Source organism: Equus asinus, chromosome 8, assembly GCF_041296235.1.
Source record: "Equus asinus isolate D_3611 breed Donkey chromosome 8, EquAss-T2T_v2, whole genome shotgun sequence".
Classification (NCBI taxonomy): domain Eukaryota; kingdom Metazoa; phylum Chordata; class Mammalia; order Perissodactyla; family Equidae; genus Equus; species Equus asinus.
The window spans coordinates 81,354,385-81,370,188 of NC_091797.1; the positions used below are offsets into that span (position 1 = coordinate 81,354,385).

General features: G+C 50.5%; 1 long non-coding RNA gene across 1 annotated transcript in view; it reads right to left on the reverse strand.

Annotated features, from left to right (window-relative positions):
• LOC123288068 (uncharacterized) overlaps positions 1-12,717 on the reverse strand; it is a 45,063-nt gene extending 32,346 nt beyond the window's left edge. The window contains exon 1 of the long non-coding RNA XR_006531580.2: positions 12,610-12,717. This is a non-coding gene — a long non-coding RNA (uncharacterized lncRNA). The remainder of the gene's footprint in view (positions 1-12,609) is intronic.
• Between the last annotated feature and the right edge of the window lie 3,087 nt (positions 12,718-15,804).

The window sequence follows — 15,804 nt, forward strand, 5'->3', positions numbered from 1 at the left end:
TTCACACTCGTCATCCCCTCGGCCTCTGTGTCCTTGGTCACACTAACAACTCCACGATTTTGAATGAGAGCTCCCATCTGCATGGCCATTACAGTCACCCAGACATCCTCATGCCTCACAAGTCCATGGGATCGATATTGTGATTGTCCCCAATTTACAGATGTGAGGACCCTGGGACTAGGAGAGAGACAGCGATTTGGCTAAGGTCTTCCAGCCAAGGAGGGATTGAGATTTGACTCCTTCTTTCTAATCCCAGGTTCCGTGCTCTTGTGGCTGGTGTAGACCTGACCTTTGTTCTCTCCCTTGATCAAAAACCTTCAAAGCTCCCACCACCCCAAGGATGAAGTCCAGCCTCTGTGGTATGGCCTACAGTGCCCTTACGAGAAGTGACCCATTGGACGTCTCTCAATCCTCATCTCTCATCACTCCCCGGGAGGAACTTAAAGCTCTAGCCACAGTGATCTCCTTTATCTGGCCCCTGGGCCTTTGCACATGCTGTTTGATGTTTCCTAAGGGCTCCCCTACAGCCTTTCAGACAAAATAACTCTGTTCATCCCCCGGCCTGGACCGGGAGCCTCTCTGCTGAGCTCCCACAGTCCATGTGCTGATCCCAATTGCCCCTGAGATCATTGCCCCATTATTTGTCAGTTTTTCTATTGGCCTTGAGGGCTTTGGATCCCCGGCATGTGGTGGGTATAAGGTACAGCCATCAAGGTAGGATTCAGGGTCTGAACTCAAATCCCGTCTCCATCATTTACCAGCAAGGTGTCCTCCAAGTTGGCCTTCAATGATCCCCACCTGCTGGCATTGTCACCTCTGTTTAATTCCTTCCCACACTGTGTCAGGATTGGTCTGTGTGACCAACAGAATATGGCAGAGGTAAGGGCATGTCACTTTTGAGCTTAGGTCACAAAAGAGTGTATGTATGGCTTCTGCCTTGCCCTGTCTTGGATCATTCACTGTAGGGGAGCCACCTGCCATGTTGTGAGGAGGCCCAGACAGCTCTGTGGAGGGGCCCACATGCCAAGAAACTGAGGCCTCCTCTCAACAGTTATGTGAGTGCGCCATCTTGAAAATGGATTCTCCAGCCCCAGTCCAGCCTTCAGATGACCCCAGCCCCTGCTAACATCTTGACGGCAATCTCAAGAGAGACCCTCCGCCAGAACCACCTAGCTAAGCTGCTCCAGAATTCTTGACCCACAGAAATTATGAGCTAATAAATGTTTTCCTTTTTAAGCTGCTAACTTTTGGGGTAACTCGTTAGGAGGGAGTGGAAAACTAATACTGTGACCGTGTGCGACTTGCTTGACCTCCGTAAGCCTCAGTTGGATCATCTGTAAAAGGGGAATAATAGCAGCTCTCCCAGGGGACTGAGGTATTTAAATAAAATAATTGTTTAAAATAAGAGCAAACACTTAAGCAATACTTTCTAAGTACTTTACAGAAACTAATTCCTTAAAGCATCAACAAATTACCAGAATTCTAAAGATGAGGAAACTGAGACTCAGAGAGGTAAAGCAACTTACCCAAGACCACACAGCTGCTCAGGGGCAGAGCTGGGGCTGGGAACCAGGTGACCCACTTCAGAACCCATGCTCCTAACCACTGCTCTACCCTCTCTCGTCTAGAAAGAATGTGGCTCAGGGCCGGACACCTAGACAGTGCTGGGTCAACATGAGCTGGAATCATTAAATGAGTTTTGATATTGCTGACATTTTTATATTATTGATATTTTATATTATTATTATTTTATATTATTGATTAGCCCTAACTCAGACTAATGCATATAGTGACATCCCTTTAACTGACCATTTAACACTCTACCACAGGATCCTTTTTCTCTCTAAGACCTTCCCCGAAATATTCTGTTTACGCCCCACCAGCCAGGATCCCAGAGTTAGTAAGAACAGCTAACACGTGCTAAGCACGCACGCTCGGGGCACAGTCCTAAGCGATGTCCATGTGCCATCTCCTTTAAGCCCCCACCAGCCTTAGACAGGTAACGTCATTATGCCCATTTTACAGATGGGGAAACTGAGGCAATGAGGAAGCTGAGCAGATGTTCTCTGTCCCAAACCACACAGCTAGGAGGTGGCAGAACTGGGATGGAACCCACACAGTGTGGCTCCCACCTACCCCGCTCCCCCCTCCCCCCCACGGTGGCAGATCTGGCTCGCTGGGGGATCCAGAAGGTCAGTGGGGGGGCGGGGAGCGGGGTGGGGGGGAGAATCATTCCATTCAGCCAGGCGAAGACGCTCTCTGAATCCGGTCCCTCCTACGCACATCTACCAGTTTTCCCTGAGGCCTCGCAGCAGCTTCTTGGCTCTCTGCAACTCCCCAGCTGGGGCCTTCCTTCCTGTTTGAAGAAGTGAAAGCACGGGGACACCAGCCCGGGCTCAATATAGCTCCAGATCTAAATTTAACAACAATAACACGGCTCCAGCCTGACCCTGCAGAGAAGAAAGGGGAGAAGGGAAAAGAAAAAAACAAAAAGCAACGACTAATTCTTCACAAATTAGGACAATAACAGAGGTTCCTTTCAAGTGTCAGGGCATATTCTTAGCAAGAACGTAACACCTACAGCAAGCCAGGCTGTAAAAACGGCATAATAGCAGGAAGCAGGGCTGCGGGCCTGACTTCCTCCGGGAGACAGGGGAGTTAGGGGGTGTCGGAGGCTGGCAGGGCAGGGCCGGAGCCGGGCTGGGCCTGACTCACCCGGAGGCGCGCACTTCTGTCTGGCCTCCCACCACGCTCCATCTGGGGCCCCGCACAGCCCCCCTGCACAGGCCGTCGGAGCCAGAGCTCCCAGTGGTCCTCTCCGTGCCTCTCGCCCACCTTCCCAGCCTGTCTTCTTGGCCCAGCCCCAGGGCAAGTTTAAAATGCAAGTCGGAGGGGACACGGAGGGGGTGCACCTCGTGGACAAACAAGGACAGGGAGCGCGGTGGACCCAGGGCCCCAGCGGCTGGGCTCTGAAGGCTGCCCTACTTTTGCCGGGAGGCCACGCTTCCTGGAGGCCACGGTTTCTGGGGGCCACGTTTCAGCCAACGTCTGAAAAGGGCAGGGACACCTAGGCAGGCCTGTTCCCAGGAGACATGGAATTTCTCTGACAGCTCAAGGCCTCTCCACGGCTTTCCTGAATCTTCCTTAGACTGCATGGCAGCCACAGAGGCTGCCATCTGAGCTTCTCTCCCTGTCACCTCGCTCAGAATCAGACCCGCATTGCTGTCAACAGCTCCTTTCTGGCCGTTCTGGCTACCTCTCTATTTTCTCTCAAACAGGCACTTCCCCTAATTAAATCCTTGCACATTTAATCCCGTCTTTGTATTTGCTTTTTGGAAGACTCAGACTAATGCATAGGGTGACATCCCTTCTCAGCATAACTCCCTTCCAGGAGCTTCTCATCTCACCGGAAGAGAATCCAAATTCCTTACACTCCTGCATTGCCCCGGCCACCTCTCTGACCTCAGGGTCTAATCCCACCCCCTGCCTCAATGGTCTTCTTGCTATTCCTTGAACATCTCAAGTTGTTTCTGCCTCAGGGCCTTTGCACCTACTATTCCTGCTGCCTGGACCACTCTCCTCCAGGCCTGGAGGCTTCTCACTCCTCCTCCAGGTCTCAGCTCAAACGTCACCTCCTCAGAGAGGCCTTCCTTGACCCACTTGATCGAAACAGGCTTCCTGTCTCTGCTCCCCAGTCGATAGCTACTTCTTAGACAGAGAAAACACATCACTGTGTTCTCAGTTGATTTGTCTGACAGCCCTTCTTGAGAGTAAGCAACTAGAAATATAACAGGATCCAGCACTGACTGAGGACTGACCAGCGGCCAGACATTCTTCCAAGAGCCTCGGCTGTTTAACTCATTCAATCCTTCCCAAACCCCTGTGAGACGTAGGGAATTATTACAGGTGAAGAAACTGAGGCACAAGGAGGTTAAATGAATTCCCTGGGGTTGTATAACTAGCAGGCAGGAGAGCAGGATTTGGATCCCAGCCGTCTGGCTCGGGAATCCACCCCTTTTCCAGGATGCCGTCTTGCCTCTTGCAAAGAGGGGACATGTTTGAGCATTAACAAGTGTGCCCACCCTCATCCTGTAACAAAACAGAACGGTTTGTCACGTGCTCCCCACGGACTTGACAGAAGTCACTCTGTTCTCTTTTCACAGGGACCCTGGACGGTGGGATCTGGTTATTCTCCATGTGCCCCCCCCCGCCCCGCCCCGCCCCGCCTGCTCTGCGTCCCGGAAGCTGACCCTCCCGCGGTGGACTGGACGTCCCTGGTACTCTGGCTTCCGGTTGGGGTCCTGCAAAGGGAAGCGCTGGCAGGAGATCAAAGGGTAAAGGGAGAGAGAGGCCGGGGTATCTCTCCGGTTTCCCCCTAACTCAGACCCTGTCACTGGCAAGGCAGGTCCCTGTCCAACCTCGGCTCCTGCTGGGTGGCCCATGCACACGACCCCAGCCCTAACTGGGCTCCGGAACCTCAGTTCCTTATGTCTTGCCCCTTTAGCCCACGGAGGGTGACAGCTCCCCACTGTCGCTGGACTCCGGGTGCCTCACACCCCTCGTGTGTCCTCGTAACCCTGCCGCCCCTCCATAAGTCCCCTCTTGATTTCTCACAGTTCGAACCCTCCAGGCTAGGCTCTGTTTCCTGTGGAGACTCTGACTAGTATGCAAACCCATTTTACAGACAAGGAAAAAGAGGCTCAGAGACCGGAGGCCACCAGCCAAGGCTGCTCGGCTCAGCTGAGAGCAGAACCCAGCAGTGCCCGCTCCCAGTGCCCCTGCTCCGGCCATTCCCACAAAGACCCACTCAAACCGAGGGGTAAAGAGCACAGCCTCTGGACTCGCATAGATCTGGATTCGAGGCCCAGCTGCGTGACCTTACTCCCTCTGAGCCGCATTTTCCTCATCTAAAAAAATAAGCATCAAAATAATCGTTTTACCTTCCAGGTTGTTAGAACCAAACGTTACTGTATATGTAATACTTAGGGCGCCCGGAACATGGTAAGAGCACGATAAATATAGCCAGCATCCTCAGTATTGTCGTCATCGCGATGACTCCTGTTATTATTCCCTGTCTGCCAATATCATTTCCAGACTCGCTCCTCCCCAGAAGACAACAGGAGAACAATTCACACAAGACGCGATGAGCTCACAGCCCCAAGCTATTCATAGACTTTATTCTTACCAACACAGGAGGACCACGGACCCCAGGGTACTTAACTGGGTCAAAGTTACACCTGACCCCTCCTTTCCTGCCCCCACCCCCAGCTCTGGCGCAGGAATTATCAGTGTCCATCGGCCTCTGAAGGCCATCCCTGCTGCGAGGCTTTGATAGGGAAAGTGTCAAGAACAAAGGCCATTGTTCACAGAGGCGGCTGGTGCCTCTCAGGCCCCAGGCCAGCTTCCCAGGGGTGAGGTCCGGCTCCCAAGACACAAAGACAAAAGTCATTAGCACTAGAGGCAAACAATGACGGGATCATTTCTATTTACCTGAACCGAGGGGGCTGCCAAGTGGGGAACAATGAGTTGGGATGCTGGACACACTCTCCCTCTGCTCTTACTGAGTTTCTTTCAAAATAATGGGACAGTGTGTGGTCCAGGAGGCTCAGGGGGACGGCTTCAGATTCTATTTCTGGAAAGATGGCATGGGACACTGCTTAAAAGGATGGGCTGTGGCATCCAACTGCCTGGATTCAAGTCTCGGCTCCATCCTATTTAGCTATGCTACTGGGTGAAGTGACTTCGTCCTGTGGGCCTCAGTTTCTTCATCTGTAAAATGGAGGTAATTACATCACTCTCTCCTACAATGTAGGTAACTCTGCCTAGTTAAGGGCTCCCTACAGACTATCAATTATCACCATCCTCCTCCTCTTCCTCCTCCTCCTCCTCTCTGACACCTTCGGCAAGTTGCCTGCCCCTTGCTGAATTTAGTTTCCATATCTGTTCAATGGGAATATGCAACCAGTTCAGAAATCAGGTGAGGACCAAATGAAAAGAAAAAACCATTTGGAAACTGTGACTCTGTGCCAATTTGGAAGCGAGATCTCATTAAGAGTCTAGTCCTGGCGCACCTCTACGTGACAGCCAACGTGACCTCAGCCAGGCCCTTCCTTCCCAGGCCAGTGTCCTCATATGTAAAATGGGATGGTGACGGCGTCTTCCTTATAGGGTGAGTGCCCTGAGAACTCAGGGAGGTAAGGATGTTGCTAAAGCTCTTACCACGACGTTTAGTGCATAGGGAGTGCCTAACATGTCACTTACTACTGAGAGACTGAAGTTGTCCTGCAGGTCAGGAGCAGACACAGACAAGCAATTCACGGAAATGAACACGCTGCCCAACCAGAATGGCTGCACTGCACAGGGGTACCCATTTCATGGAAGGAAAAACTGAGATCTGGGAGAGAAAATGGGAGGTGAGGTAGGAGATACACCTTCTAATGTGCTGCGGAATCTGGCGAGTTCAGGTTGCTTTTCCCAGGGTCCTTACAGGGCAGGAAAAGTGACGGCGGCAGGAAACCTAGAGTGAAGGCTTGTCACTCGATTCTCCCAGCATCTTCATTCCCTTGCCCACACCCAGGGAGGCGCTGACCGGGGTGTTGGAGCAGACAGACACTCCCTAATCCAGACAGAAGAACCAACTCAGCTCGGCTTAAACCAGTCCCTCCCCCTGTCTCGGCCCTGCTTGTACTGGCTTCATCCCTGGGGAGGCCCATCCGTGGTGGCATGATGCCCACCAGCAGCTCCCAAAGGCGTTCTACCAGTTCAGCAACCGCGTGAAAAAGCGAGTTCACCTTTCCCAAAGCTCCGGGCGAGTCCGAGGATGGTTGGTTCCCATTGGTCGGCCTTGGGTCACATGACCATCCCCTAGAGCCTATCACTAGGGTTCAGGGGATGGAAGGTGCTGATTGGCCAAATCTGCAACAGGAAGTAGGTCCGTTCCCCTTGAACATCAAAAACTGACAGTGGGGGAGGGGATGGTACCCCAAGGGAAAATCAGGGTGCTGTGATCAGAAGGCACGGTGGGTGTTGGACGTGCAGAAACAACCGATGTCACTCCATCACACGCCTCTGACACAGCTGCCACTTGGGACGGGCTCCTCCTGCCCGGCCACTGCTTAGGGTCCACCTGCACATCTCCCTGTGTGTGTTCGGGAAGGTTCAGAGGAAGAAGGCAGAAGCCCACACGCTGCCAGGCCGAGTTAAGTGACCTGGCGGACCTCCTGAACTTCTGGACCTCAATTCCTTCCTCGGCCTTAGGAGGCAAAGATGTCTGTCGTCAGGACATCCATGAGCTGAGTGATGCAAAAGCCCTTTGCAAAGCGTAAACCCATTTTCAGTGCAAAGTCTTACTCTCCATTGGACCGACACCTTTGCTTTGGGGGCGAGAATCTCAACGTCACTTTCCTTTAGGACTGTCCTGTTCGCTCAGCTCTCAGGCACCTGGTACCCAATAAAAACGGCTATTGCTTATTAATACACACACAGCGATGCCCAGGCTTTATTCACTCAACCCGCGTGCTAAAACCACAAGAGGCACACGCTGTTTTAATGCTGACTTTACAAAGGAGGAACCTAAGGTTCCGAGATGTTTAAGAACTTAGCCCAGATGACAAAGCCGTGAAACAGCAGAACCAGGACACAAGAGCTGCTCTGCCCAGATCCAGCCATGGACACGCGTGCCCGGCCCTGGGGGAAAGCGTCTGTCTGCATCCAACAGTCCAAAGACTGTGCCCGTACCATGCCCACACAGATTTTTTTTCGTTCAGCTAACAATTATGGAGTACCTACTGTATGCCAGATGCCGAGATGAATAACATCTTGCTCAGGCCCTCCGAGAGCTCGCCGTCTAAGTCAGCAGTTCTCAGCTGGGGGCGATTTTGCTCCCTAGGGGGCAGTGGGCAGTATCTGAGGACATTTCTGTCACCACTGGGGATGGGGTGCACAGGCATCTAGTGGGTAGAGGCCACGAATGCTGCCAAGCGCCAACAGTCGCTATCACAAGAATTACCAAATGTCAAGAGTAATGAGGATCAAAAACCCTGATTCGAGTGAAGGAAAAGTGCAAAAGGCATTTGATCAGACGGCGCCGGCTCATCTTGGTATTTTCTAATATACCTAGATTGTCATAGACCAAGTGTTCAAAGGGGAATTGGAACAAAAGCCTGGGAAGAGAGACCCGAAGGTGCTGGAGTGGCACCCTTAGCCCTCCAATGGATGACAGTTGTTTGCACGATCCCTGGGAACGTTATTCACACACCCCGAGCCTCAGTTTCCCCATCTGTAAAGTGGACAGGTCCTTCCCTGTCCAAGCTGAGGAGGAAGAAGATGCCACATAAACAACAGTGAGGCGAGACAGCAAATTGAAGTTTCAAACTAGCAGCCTGGGGGCGGTCTTATTCGTATAAACTTTTAACTGAAATAAGACATGCGAACACTAAAGGGACACATTTAAGCATTAAAATGGCTCAGTTTTGACAAAGTGAACATACCCCTGTAACCACCACCAGCAGGGAAGTGCAGAACATCGCAAGGCCCCCCAAAGCCTGCCTCATCCCCACCTTCTGGATCATCGTCCTTTCCCCAAGGTGGCCCCTCTTCTGACTCCTTCCCATAGATTAGTTTGTGCCTGTAACTTTCAAGAAATGCACTCACAGAACTGTAGTCTTTTGTGTCTGGATGCTCCTCTGTATTATATGTGTGTGATTTATCCAACTTGCCGCATGGAGCAATATTTCATTTTCACTGCTGTATAGTATTCTGTTGTGAGAATATACCACTATTACTGCATCCATTGGGCTGTAGGTGGGTATTTAAGCTGTTTCAAGTAGTTTGCTGCTAAGCACATCCTCACGGGCGTCTTTGGTGTACACATGGACACATTTTTGTCAGATGGGTGGAGTGCTGGTCAGGGGCTCACAATCCTTTTTAAAATTCCACAGTCCTTTCAGCGAAACTGTACTAAATTCTGCTTCCAGGCTGCAGCCTTAACTCCCGTCTGGGAGTTTCCGGGCCGTGGGCCTGCCCCACAGGTGCTGGACTTGCCAGCCCCCACAACTGTGTGAGCCTGTTCCTTGAAATAAATCTTTTTTTTCCCCCCAAAGCCCCAGTACAGAGTTGTATATCCTAGCTGAAGGTCATTCTAGCTCTTCTATGTTGGACGCCGCCACAGCATGGCTTGATGTGCGGTGCATAGGTTTGTGCCCAGGATCTGAACTGGCGAACCTGGACCAACAAAGTGGAGCATGTGAGCTTAATCTCTCAGCCACAGGTGGCCCCTAAAATAAATCTTTTAACACACACACAGCCCTCCCACTGGTTTGTTTCTCTAGAGAACTTTGGCTGACACAGACTGTAATGTCTCTGAATTCCAGAGGCTCTGAAGTTCCACTCAAGGCCTCACTCTGCTAACAGAGGAATTACCGGGCACGGCTCGAAACTTGCTTGAGAGAGAGACTTGACAAGGAAGAAAAAAAATGGTGGTGACATGAGAAAACTGAGGAGTGAGACGAAGAGAAATTCAAAGAGAAGCCAAAATGATGTCTTGGTTTTCAAGACTGCGTGTACCTAACAAGAGCAGGAAATACTGAACCAGTAGTTACTGTGCGCCACATTTATGCTCATTAGACAGATGAGGAGAACTGAGCCTCAGAAAGGGGAAGAACGTCCCCCCAAAGTTGTACAACTATTGAAAAACAAAGGTTTAGGGCCAGCCTGGTGGCATAGTGGTTAAGTTAGCTCACTCCACTTTGGTGGCCCGGGTTCGTAGGTTCAAATCCTGGGTGCAGACCTATGCACTGCTCATCAAGCCATGCTGTGGCAGCATCCCACGTAAAATAGAGGAGGATTGGCACAGATGTTAGCTCAGGATCAACCTTTCTCAAGGAAGAAGAGGAGGATTGGCAACAGATGTTAGCTCAGGGCCAATCTTCCTCACAAACAAAAAAAACAAAGGTTGGATCTATTTGTCATCAAGACTTATGCTCCTAACCACTGAACTTTGCTGCCCTCTCCTTTTGAAGGTGTAGCTTGAGACCCCTAATAGACCCCTTTCTCCTCTGGGGTCAGCTTCTCCTTGATGTGCCTCTAGGCAGAACAGCCCAGGCTCATGCCCACAGGTGCACATGAAACCATATCGCACCCTGAAGAAACTGGACAGAGGACTGAGTTCTTCCCCGGTCCCATCCCGACCCTCCAGTAAACCCTGGCAGTGACCTTGACAGTCTGACTTACGGCTGCATAGTCGAATGGGCAATGGCAAGAATTGAAACACAGTCACCCCAAGCCCACGCCCCAGCCTCGTGGCAAGGCCAGACGTCAGCAGCTTTGAGGCAAGGCCTATGACCCTCACTCCCTATTTCCAGCCACAGAACCCTTCCCCAGGTGCCGTCCGGGATGCCATTGCCAGGCTCATCTCTCTAGTCTCGCCCTTCCAGGCTCTCCTTTACTCAGGGGGCAGAGTGCATTTGCCAAAATACAAATCTGATCGTGCCGCTTCCCTGCTCACAATCCTTCCATGGCTCCCTATCACTTTCAGAAGAAACTTCCCAGTTTGGTCTAAAAGACCCTTTATGATCTGACTCCTGTTTATTGTTCCAGCCTACTCTTCCATCGTTTCTTGAACTTCCTACCCCAGCAGTCCTGAATTATTTGTAGTTGCTACAAACTGCACGCTTTCAGGCCTCTGTGCCGTTGCATTGCTGTTCCCTCTGCCTGGAATGCCCTTCCTTTCTCCTGTCTACCTGGCAAGCTCCTTTTCACCCTTCAAAACCCAGTTTAAGCATCATCCCCTACTCTGTCTTGGAAACCTGACCTCCCCTATGGCATCAACCTTGACTTCTGCCTACTTTATGATTGCCCCACCCTCACTGTCCACCCCCTCCCCTGCCCCTCCTGGGAGCACCCACAGTCCTCTGTGCTCCCCCCAGCACAGCTCTTAACACACTTTATCACGTGGCTCATTTAATGCTGTCTTCCCAGCCAGACGCTGGCCTCCATGAAGGCAGAACCATCCTGCCTTCTCGTCATACCCCACTGCCCAGCACGGCACCTGGCACATAGCAGTCCCTTGGTAAACATTGCTGGAATAAGGGAAGGAAGAAATCGAGTGTTCTGACTCTTCCATCAGATCGTGAACTTTCTTATTGATCTTTATATTGACAGACCCAGATCCAGACCCAGACACATAGTAGGGCTTCCATCAGTGTTTACTAAATTGGATAGCAGCAGCACAGAAGCCTCTACGAAATCCAGCATGGATCCAGCCCTCCCGTCTTCATTTCCCATTAGCACAGCTCAAGAACACCCCCAAGCCTTCCTCTTGGAGACCTTGCAGCTCAGAGCGCCTTTGTTTTCCAACTCAAGGCCCCCTTCGGGGATCTTGTTTTTCATGGAAAAGCGGGTGAGTTCATTACATTGTGTTCCTGCCTTGGAGATCATTGTCATTCATCTGACATCAAAGTCGGAGCCGAGATCAGCGCATTTAAGGCTTGTTCCACCCATATTTTCTTACAACCAGGAAATGGGGAATTTCCTTCATTTTTTAAACCATCCCAGCGAGTCTCTGCCACATGGCTTCCTTTACAAACTTTTCTTGAAACACAAAGATGGAATCGGGCCTCCCCCACTGCAGCGGCCACTAAGGGTCCCAGCCTTCCTCTGATCTTTATCAAACACTTGTCGAGCACATTGTAATGACAGTATTCTTTATTTATACAACACCTTTCTTTGGTGGCCAGCTTTGGGCTGAAAGCCGGTGGGAGCCAGATTAAAGCCTTATGTAGATTTCGCTTCATTTATCCTGCCTGGTTGGAGATAATGGTCTTTGATGGAAAAAGAGACAAAGTTTAGAGAGTGGAGCAATTTACCTCCAGAACCAAGGAATGTGCCCAGACTGGAACCAGCTGCCTGACCTTTCTGTATCTTTGTTCCACCGCGATTCTTATTTATCTGCCCTGATTCTTAAATCTCTAGAGTTAGCATTCATCTAATAGCCAGCAACCTAAACATATTTCTGTTACCGGCTTCCCCCTCGGGGCTCCCAAACTTTCCTCCTTCAGCATCCATGGTACCACCCTCTCCTGGCCGTCCTCCCACCTCCTGCCAACAACCTCCCCCCGGGATCCCTCCTCCTCCTTTGTCCATTTCTTAAAATTTCCCGCTCCTGAGCCTTCAGTCCTCAGGCCCTGTCTCATCTCACTCTTTCTTGGTCGTTTCTGGCTTTTCACAGCTTGGATTGATGATAATTCCAAAGTCTGTAACTACAGCCCAGGCCCAGATGAGCTCCAGACGTGAATGGCATATTAGGACAGGCTATGTTGCTACAACAGACAACCCCCAATCTCTGTGGCTTCACTCAGTGTGAGTTTATTCCTCATTCGTGTCACGGTCCAGTGCGGATCAGTGGGCTGAACTCTGCTCCACACAGTCATTCAGGGACCCAGGCGGCTTCTGCCTGATCTCCTAAGGTAGAGGATGTTAAACGGGGACACTGGCAGTGTCTGGAGATATTTTCAGTTGTCAACACTGAAAGCAGGGACAAGTGGCACCTAGTTGTTAGAGACGAGGGATGCCATGAAATACACAGGACAGCCCTCCACAATAAAGAGTTACCTGGTCCACAGTATCGATGGTTGGGAAACCCTGTTCCAGGGCATCGGAGTCCTCTGTTGGATCTTGTGCAACTGGCTGGCAGGCGAGCGAAAGGAAGGCAAAGAAGACTGTGTGGGAGGTTCAGAGGCAGGCCTGGAAGGGACCCGTGGCACTGCTGCCCATGTTCCATTGGACAGAACTCAGTCACCTGATCCCACCCAACCGCAAGGGAGTTTGGGAAATGTAGTCTAGCTGTGTGGCCAGGAGAAAAATTAACCAGGACTAGGTAAACACACAGTGTGTCTCTGACATAGATGCCCTAAACTGGATGTGTCCAACCCTGAGGGCGTCACCTCCCCGCTGCCTCCTACACCTCCCCCTACCCTGTGTAACCCACCTCAGTTTCCATTCATTCCAGTCTATCCCCATTCAGTCCTAGCTCCTTCCATGGACAATAACTTTATCCCAAGAGAACTTCTTCCTGGAACCCTTCCGTGTCCCCAGGTCACCCAGGCCAGCCCTGGACAATTAAATAGCCCCCAGCAGTCACTATCACATTGCTTGTTGATCCTACACTTGACTGAACTCAAGAAGGATAGAGTGCTTATTTGTCTTGGTCACTGCTATTCCCAGCACCTAGTAGGATGCCTGACACATAGTAGGCACTCAAATATACTTGTTGAATAAATTAATGAAGCCTTCCTGCACAAAATAGCTATATTGGTCTTTCTCAAATATGGATGGATGTACCAGTTCCCTATTTTAATCTCCTAAAATATTTAGGTCCAAACTCCCTAGCCTGCTAGTTAAAACCATTTATGATTCAATTCCTATCCTACTCTCCCACCTTGTTCTCATACACTCCTAGCCACGCACCCTATACTTTGAGCATCCTACATTTTGGCTTACACGTCTCTGTATAAAACATATGTCACATGGTTTTTTATTCTCAGCTCTATACCTTTGTATATGCTATTTCTATTGCCTGGAATACTTCACCTTTCACCACCTGGCAAACTCCTGCTCATCTTTCAATACCCAGTGCCATGTGACTTCCCCTGAGAAAACTTTTCTGATAACTTAGGGATTCACGCACTCCCTTATGTGCTTTGGAAAATACACTGTAATTGGGGCCAGCCCAGTGGCACCGCAGTTAAGTTCGCACGTTCTGCTTCGGCAGCCTGGGGTTCTCCAGTTCAGATCCCGGGTGCGGACACGGCACCGCTTGGCATGCCATGCTGTGGTAGGCGTCCCACCTATAAAGTAGAGGACGATGGGCACGGATGTTAGCTCAGGGCCAGTCTTCCTCAGCAAAAAGAGGAGGATTGGCAGTTAGTTCAGGGCTAATCTCCCTCAAAGAAAAAGAAAAAGAAAAAGAAAAAGAAATACACTGTAATTATTGTCTCTGTGGTTGCTCCCTCCCCCATCAGACTATGGGCTCTTCAAAAAAAAATGAGAAGGTCTTACTTGATTGCGCGGCTCCCTCCCACCCCCGTGCCAAGCAGAGTGGGCTGAGCTCCGAGCAGATGCTCAGGACATGTGTGAGGAAAGAGAAGATGGGTGGGTGGATGCTCTGGCCAGTCTCCCCACACTCTCTAGTCATTTTCTCAAAGGAGCCACGAACCCAACGTGGTTATGATATTTCTCTCCTGGAACCACAGCCGCTTAGCTGCACAGCCAACTGGTACTCAGAAATGTCTGCAGCTGGATCCAAGTCACCCAGATTCAGCGCATCTGGAGATCAATCACTGGAAGCAAAATGAGCACCAGTGCCAGCAAACAGTAAGAGAGAGCAAGGAGCAGCCCAACCCGGCCCTGCCAGCTGATGCCACTAAGGGTAACTGCAAAGGGACAGCCCCTGCCTCCCTGCTTGGGAGTGACAGAAACTTCCCCAACGCCCAACTCCTGTTTACCCTTCAGATCTCAACCTAAAAAAGCTGCTTATTCAAGGAGGCCTTCTGGACCCCGGGACTGCACTAGAGCTCCCAGGACTCTGTAAGGCCCCTTCTTGGAGCAACGACCCCATAAGCTGTCTTCCTCATCAGAGGGTAGGTCTTCATGGGGCAGGCCCAAATCTGGCTCATTCTTTGCTATATTCCCCGTGTTTCTATGGCCTTGGGACACATTCAGCCCTTGGCAGGAGTCAGGGTCCAGTCACGGAAGCAGAAACCACTCGGTATTTGAAACTGAGGGGCTTTAAGGCAGGAAATTGGTTACCCAGGGAATGGAAAATCCAAGAAGCCAAAGGGGATGGCAAGGAAAATCTGTGACCAATGATCTAGTATGTAGGAATATACGCTGAGGTACCATTTTCTTGTAAAAAAAAAAAAAAAAAAAAACCATGTGCAGGTATTATATGATGTTATACATTTATATGATAGCAGCCAACCACCAACATGGCCCCTAATGATCCTTGCCTCCTCACCCTTGGGTGGTTTTCTCCCACACTGCATCAGGCTTGGTCTGCAGGACCAACAGAATATGGCAGAGGTGATGGAGGATGACTTTGAGACTAAGTCATAAAAGTCATTGCTGCTTCTGCTTTGCTCGTCCGTGGATCGCCCGCTTTGAGAGAAGCCAGCTGCCATATTATGAGGACGCTCAAGCAGCCCATAGAAAGAAAGGTCCACCTGGTGAGAAACCAAGGTCTCCTGCCAACAGCCAGCACCAACTTGCCGGCCACGTGAGTGCGCCATCTTGGTAGCAGAGCCCCCGGCCCCAGTCAAGCCTTCAGATGAGACCCCAGCCCCAGCCAACATCCAACTCCAACTTCTTGAGACGTCCTGAGCCACAACTGCCCAGACAAGCTGCTCTCGAATTCCTGGTCCCCAGAAATGGTGAGATAGTACCTTTTAATTTCTTAAGCTGCAAAGTTTTTGGTTAGTTTTTGCTATATATATATATATACATAGGCAGATATAGGAATATATGTGTGTATCTATATATTTAGAGAAAATTTTAGAAGGATAAGATTACGGGAAGAGGTATTTATTTTCTTTAGTGTTTACCCAGTTTCTAGTTTTTCTACAGTGAACACACGCTACTTGGAATAGAAGAGAAGACCAGGAAGAATAGGAGGGAGAAGGAGAAATTGTAGCAGCTGGGTGATGGGGAATCTTTATAGTCGCTTCAAATACTGAAATAAAGCTAGACTTCCGGAAAGCGAGCGTAGCTGCCAGCGTAGGTAACTTGTTAAGGAAGATGCTGAGCCAAAGG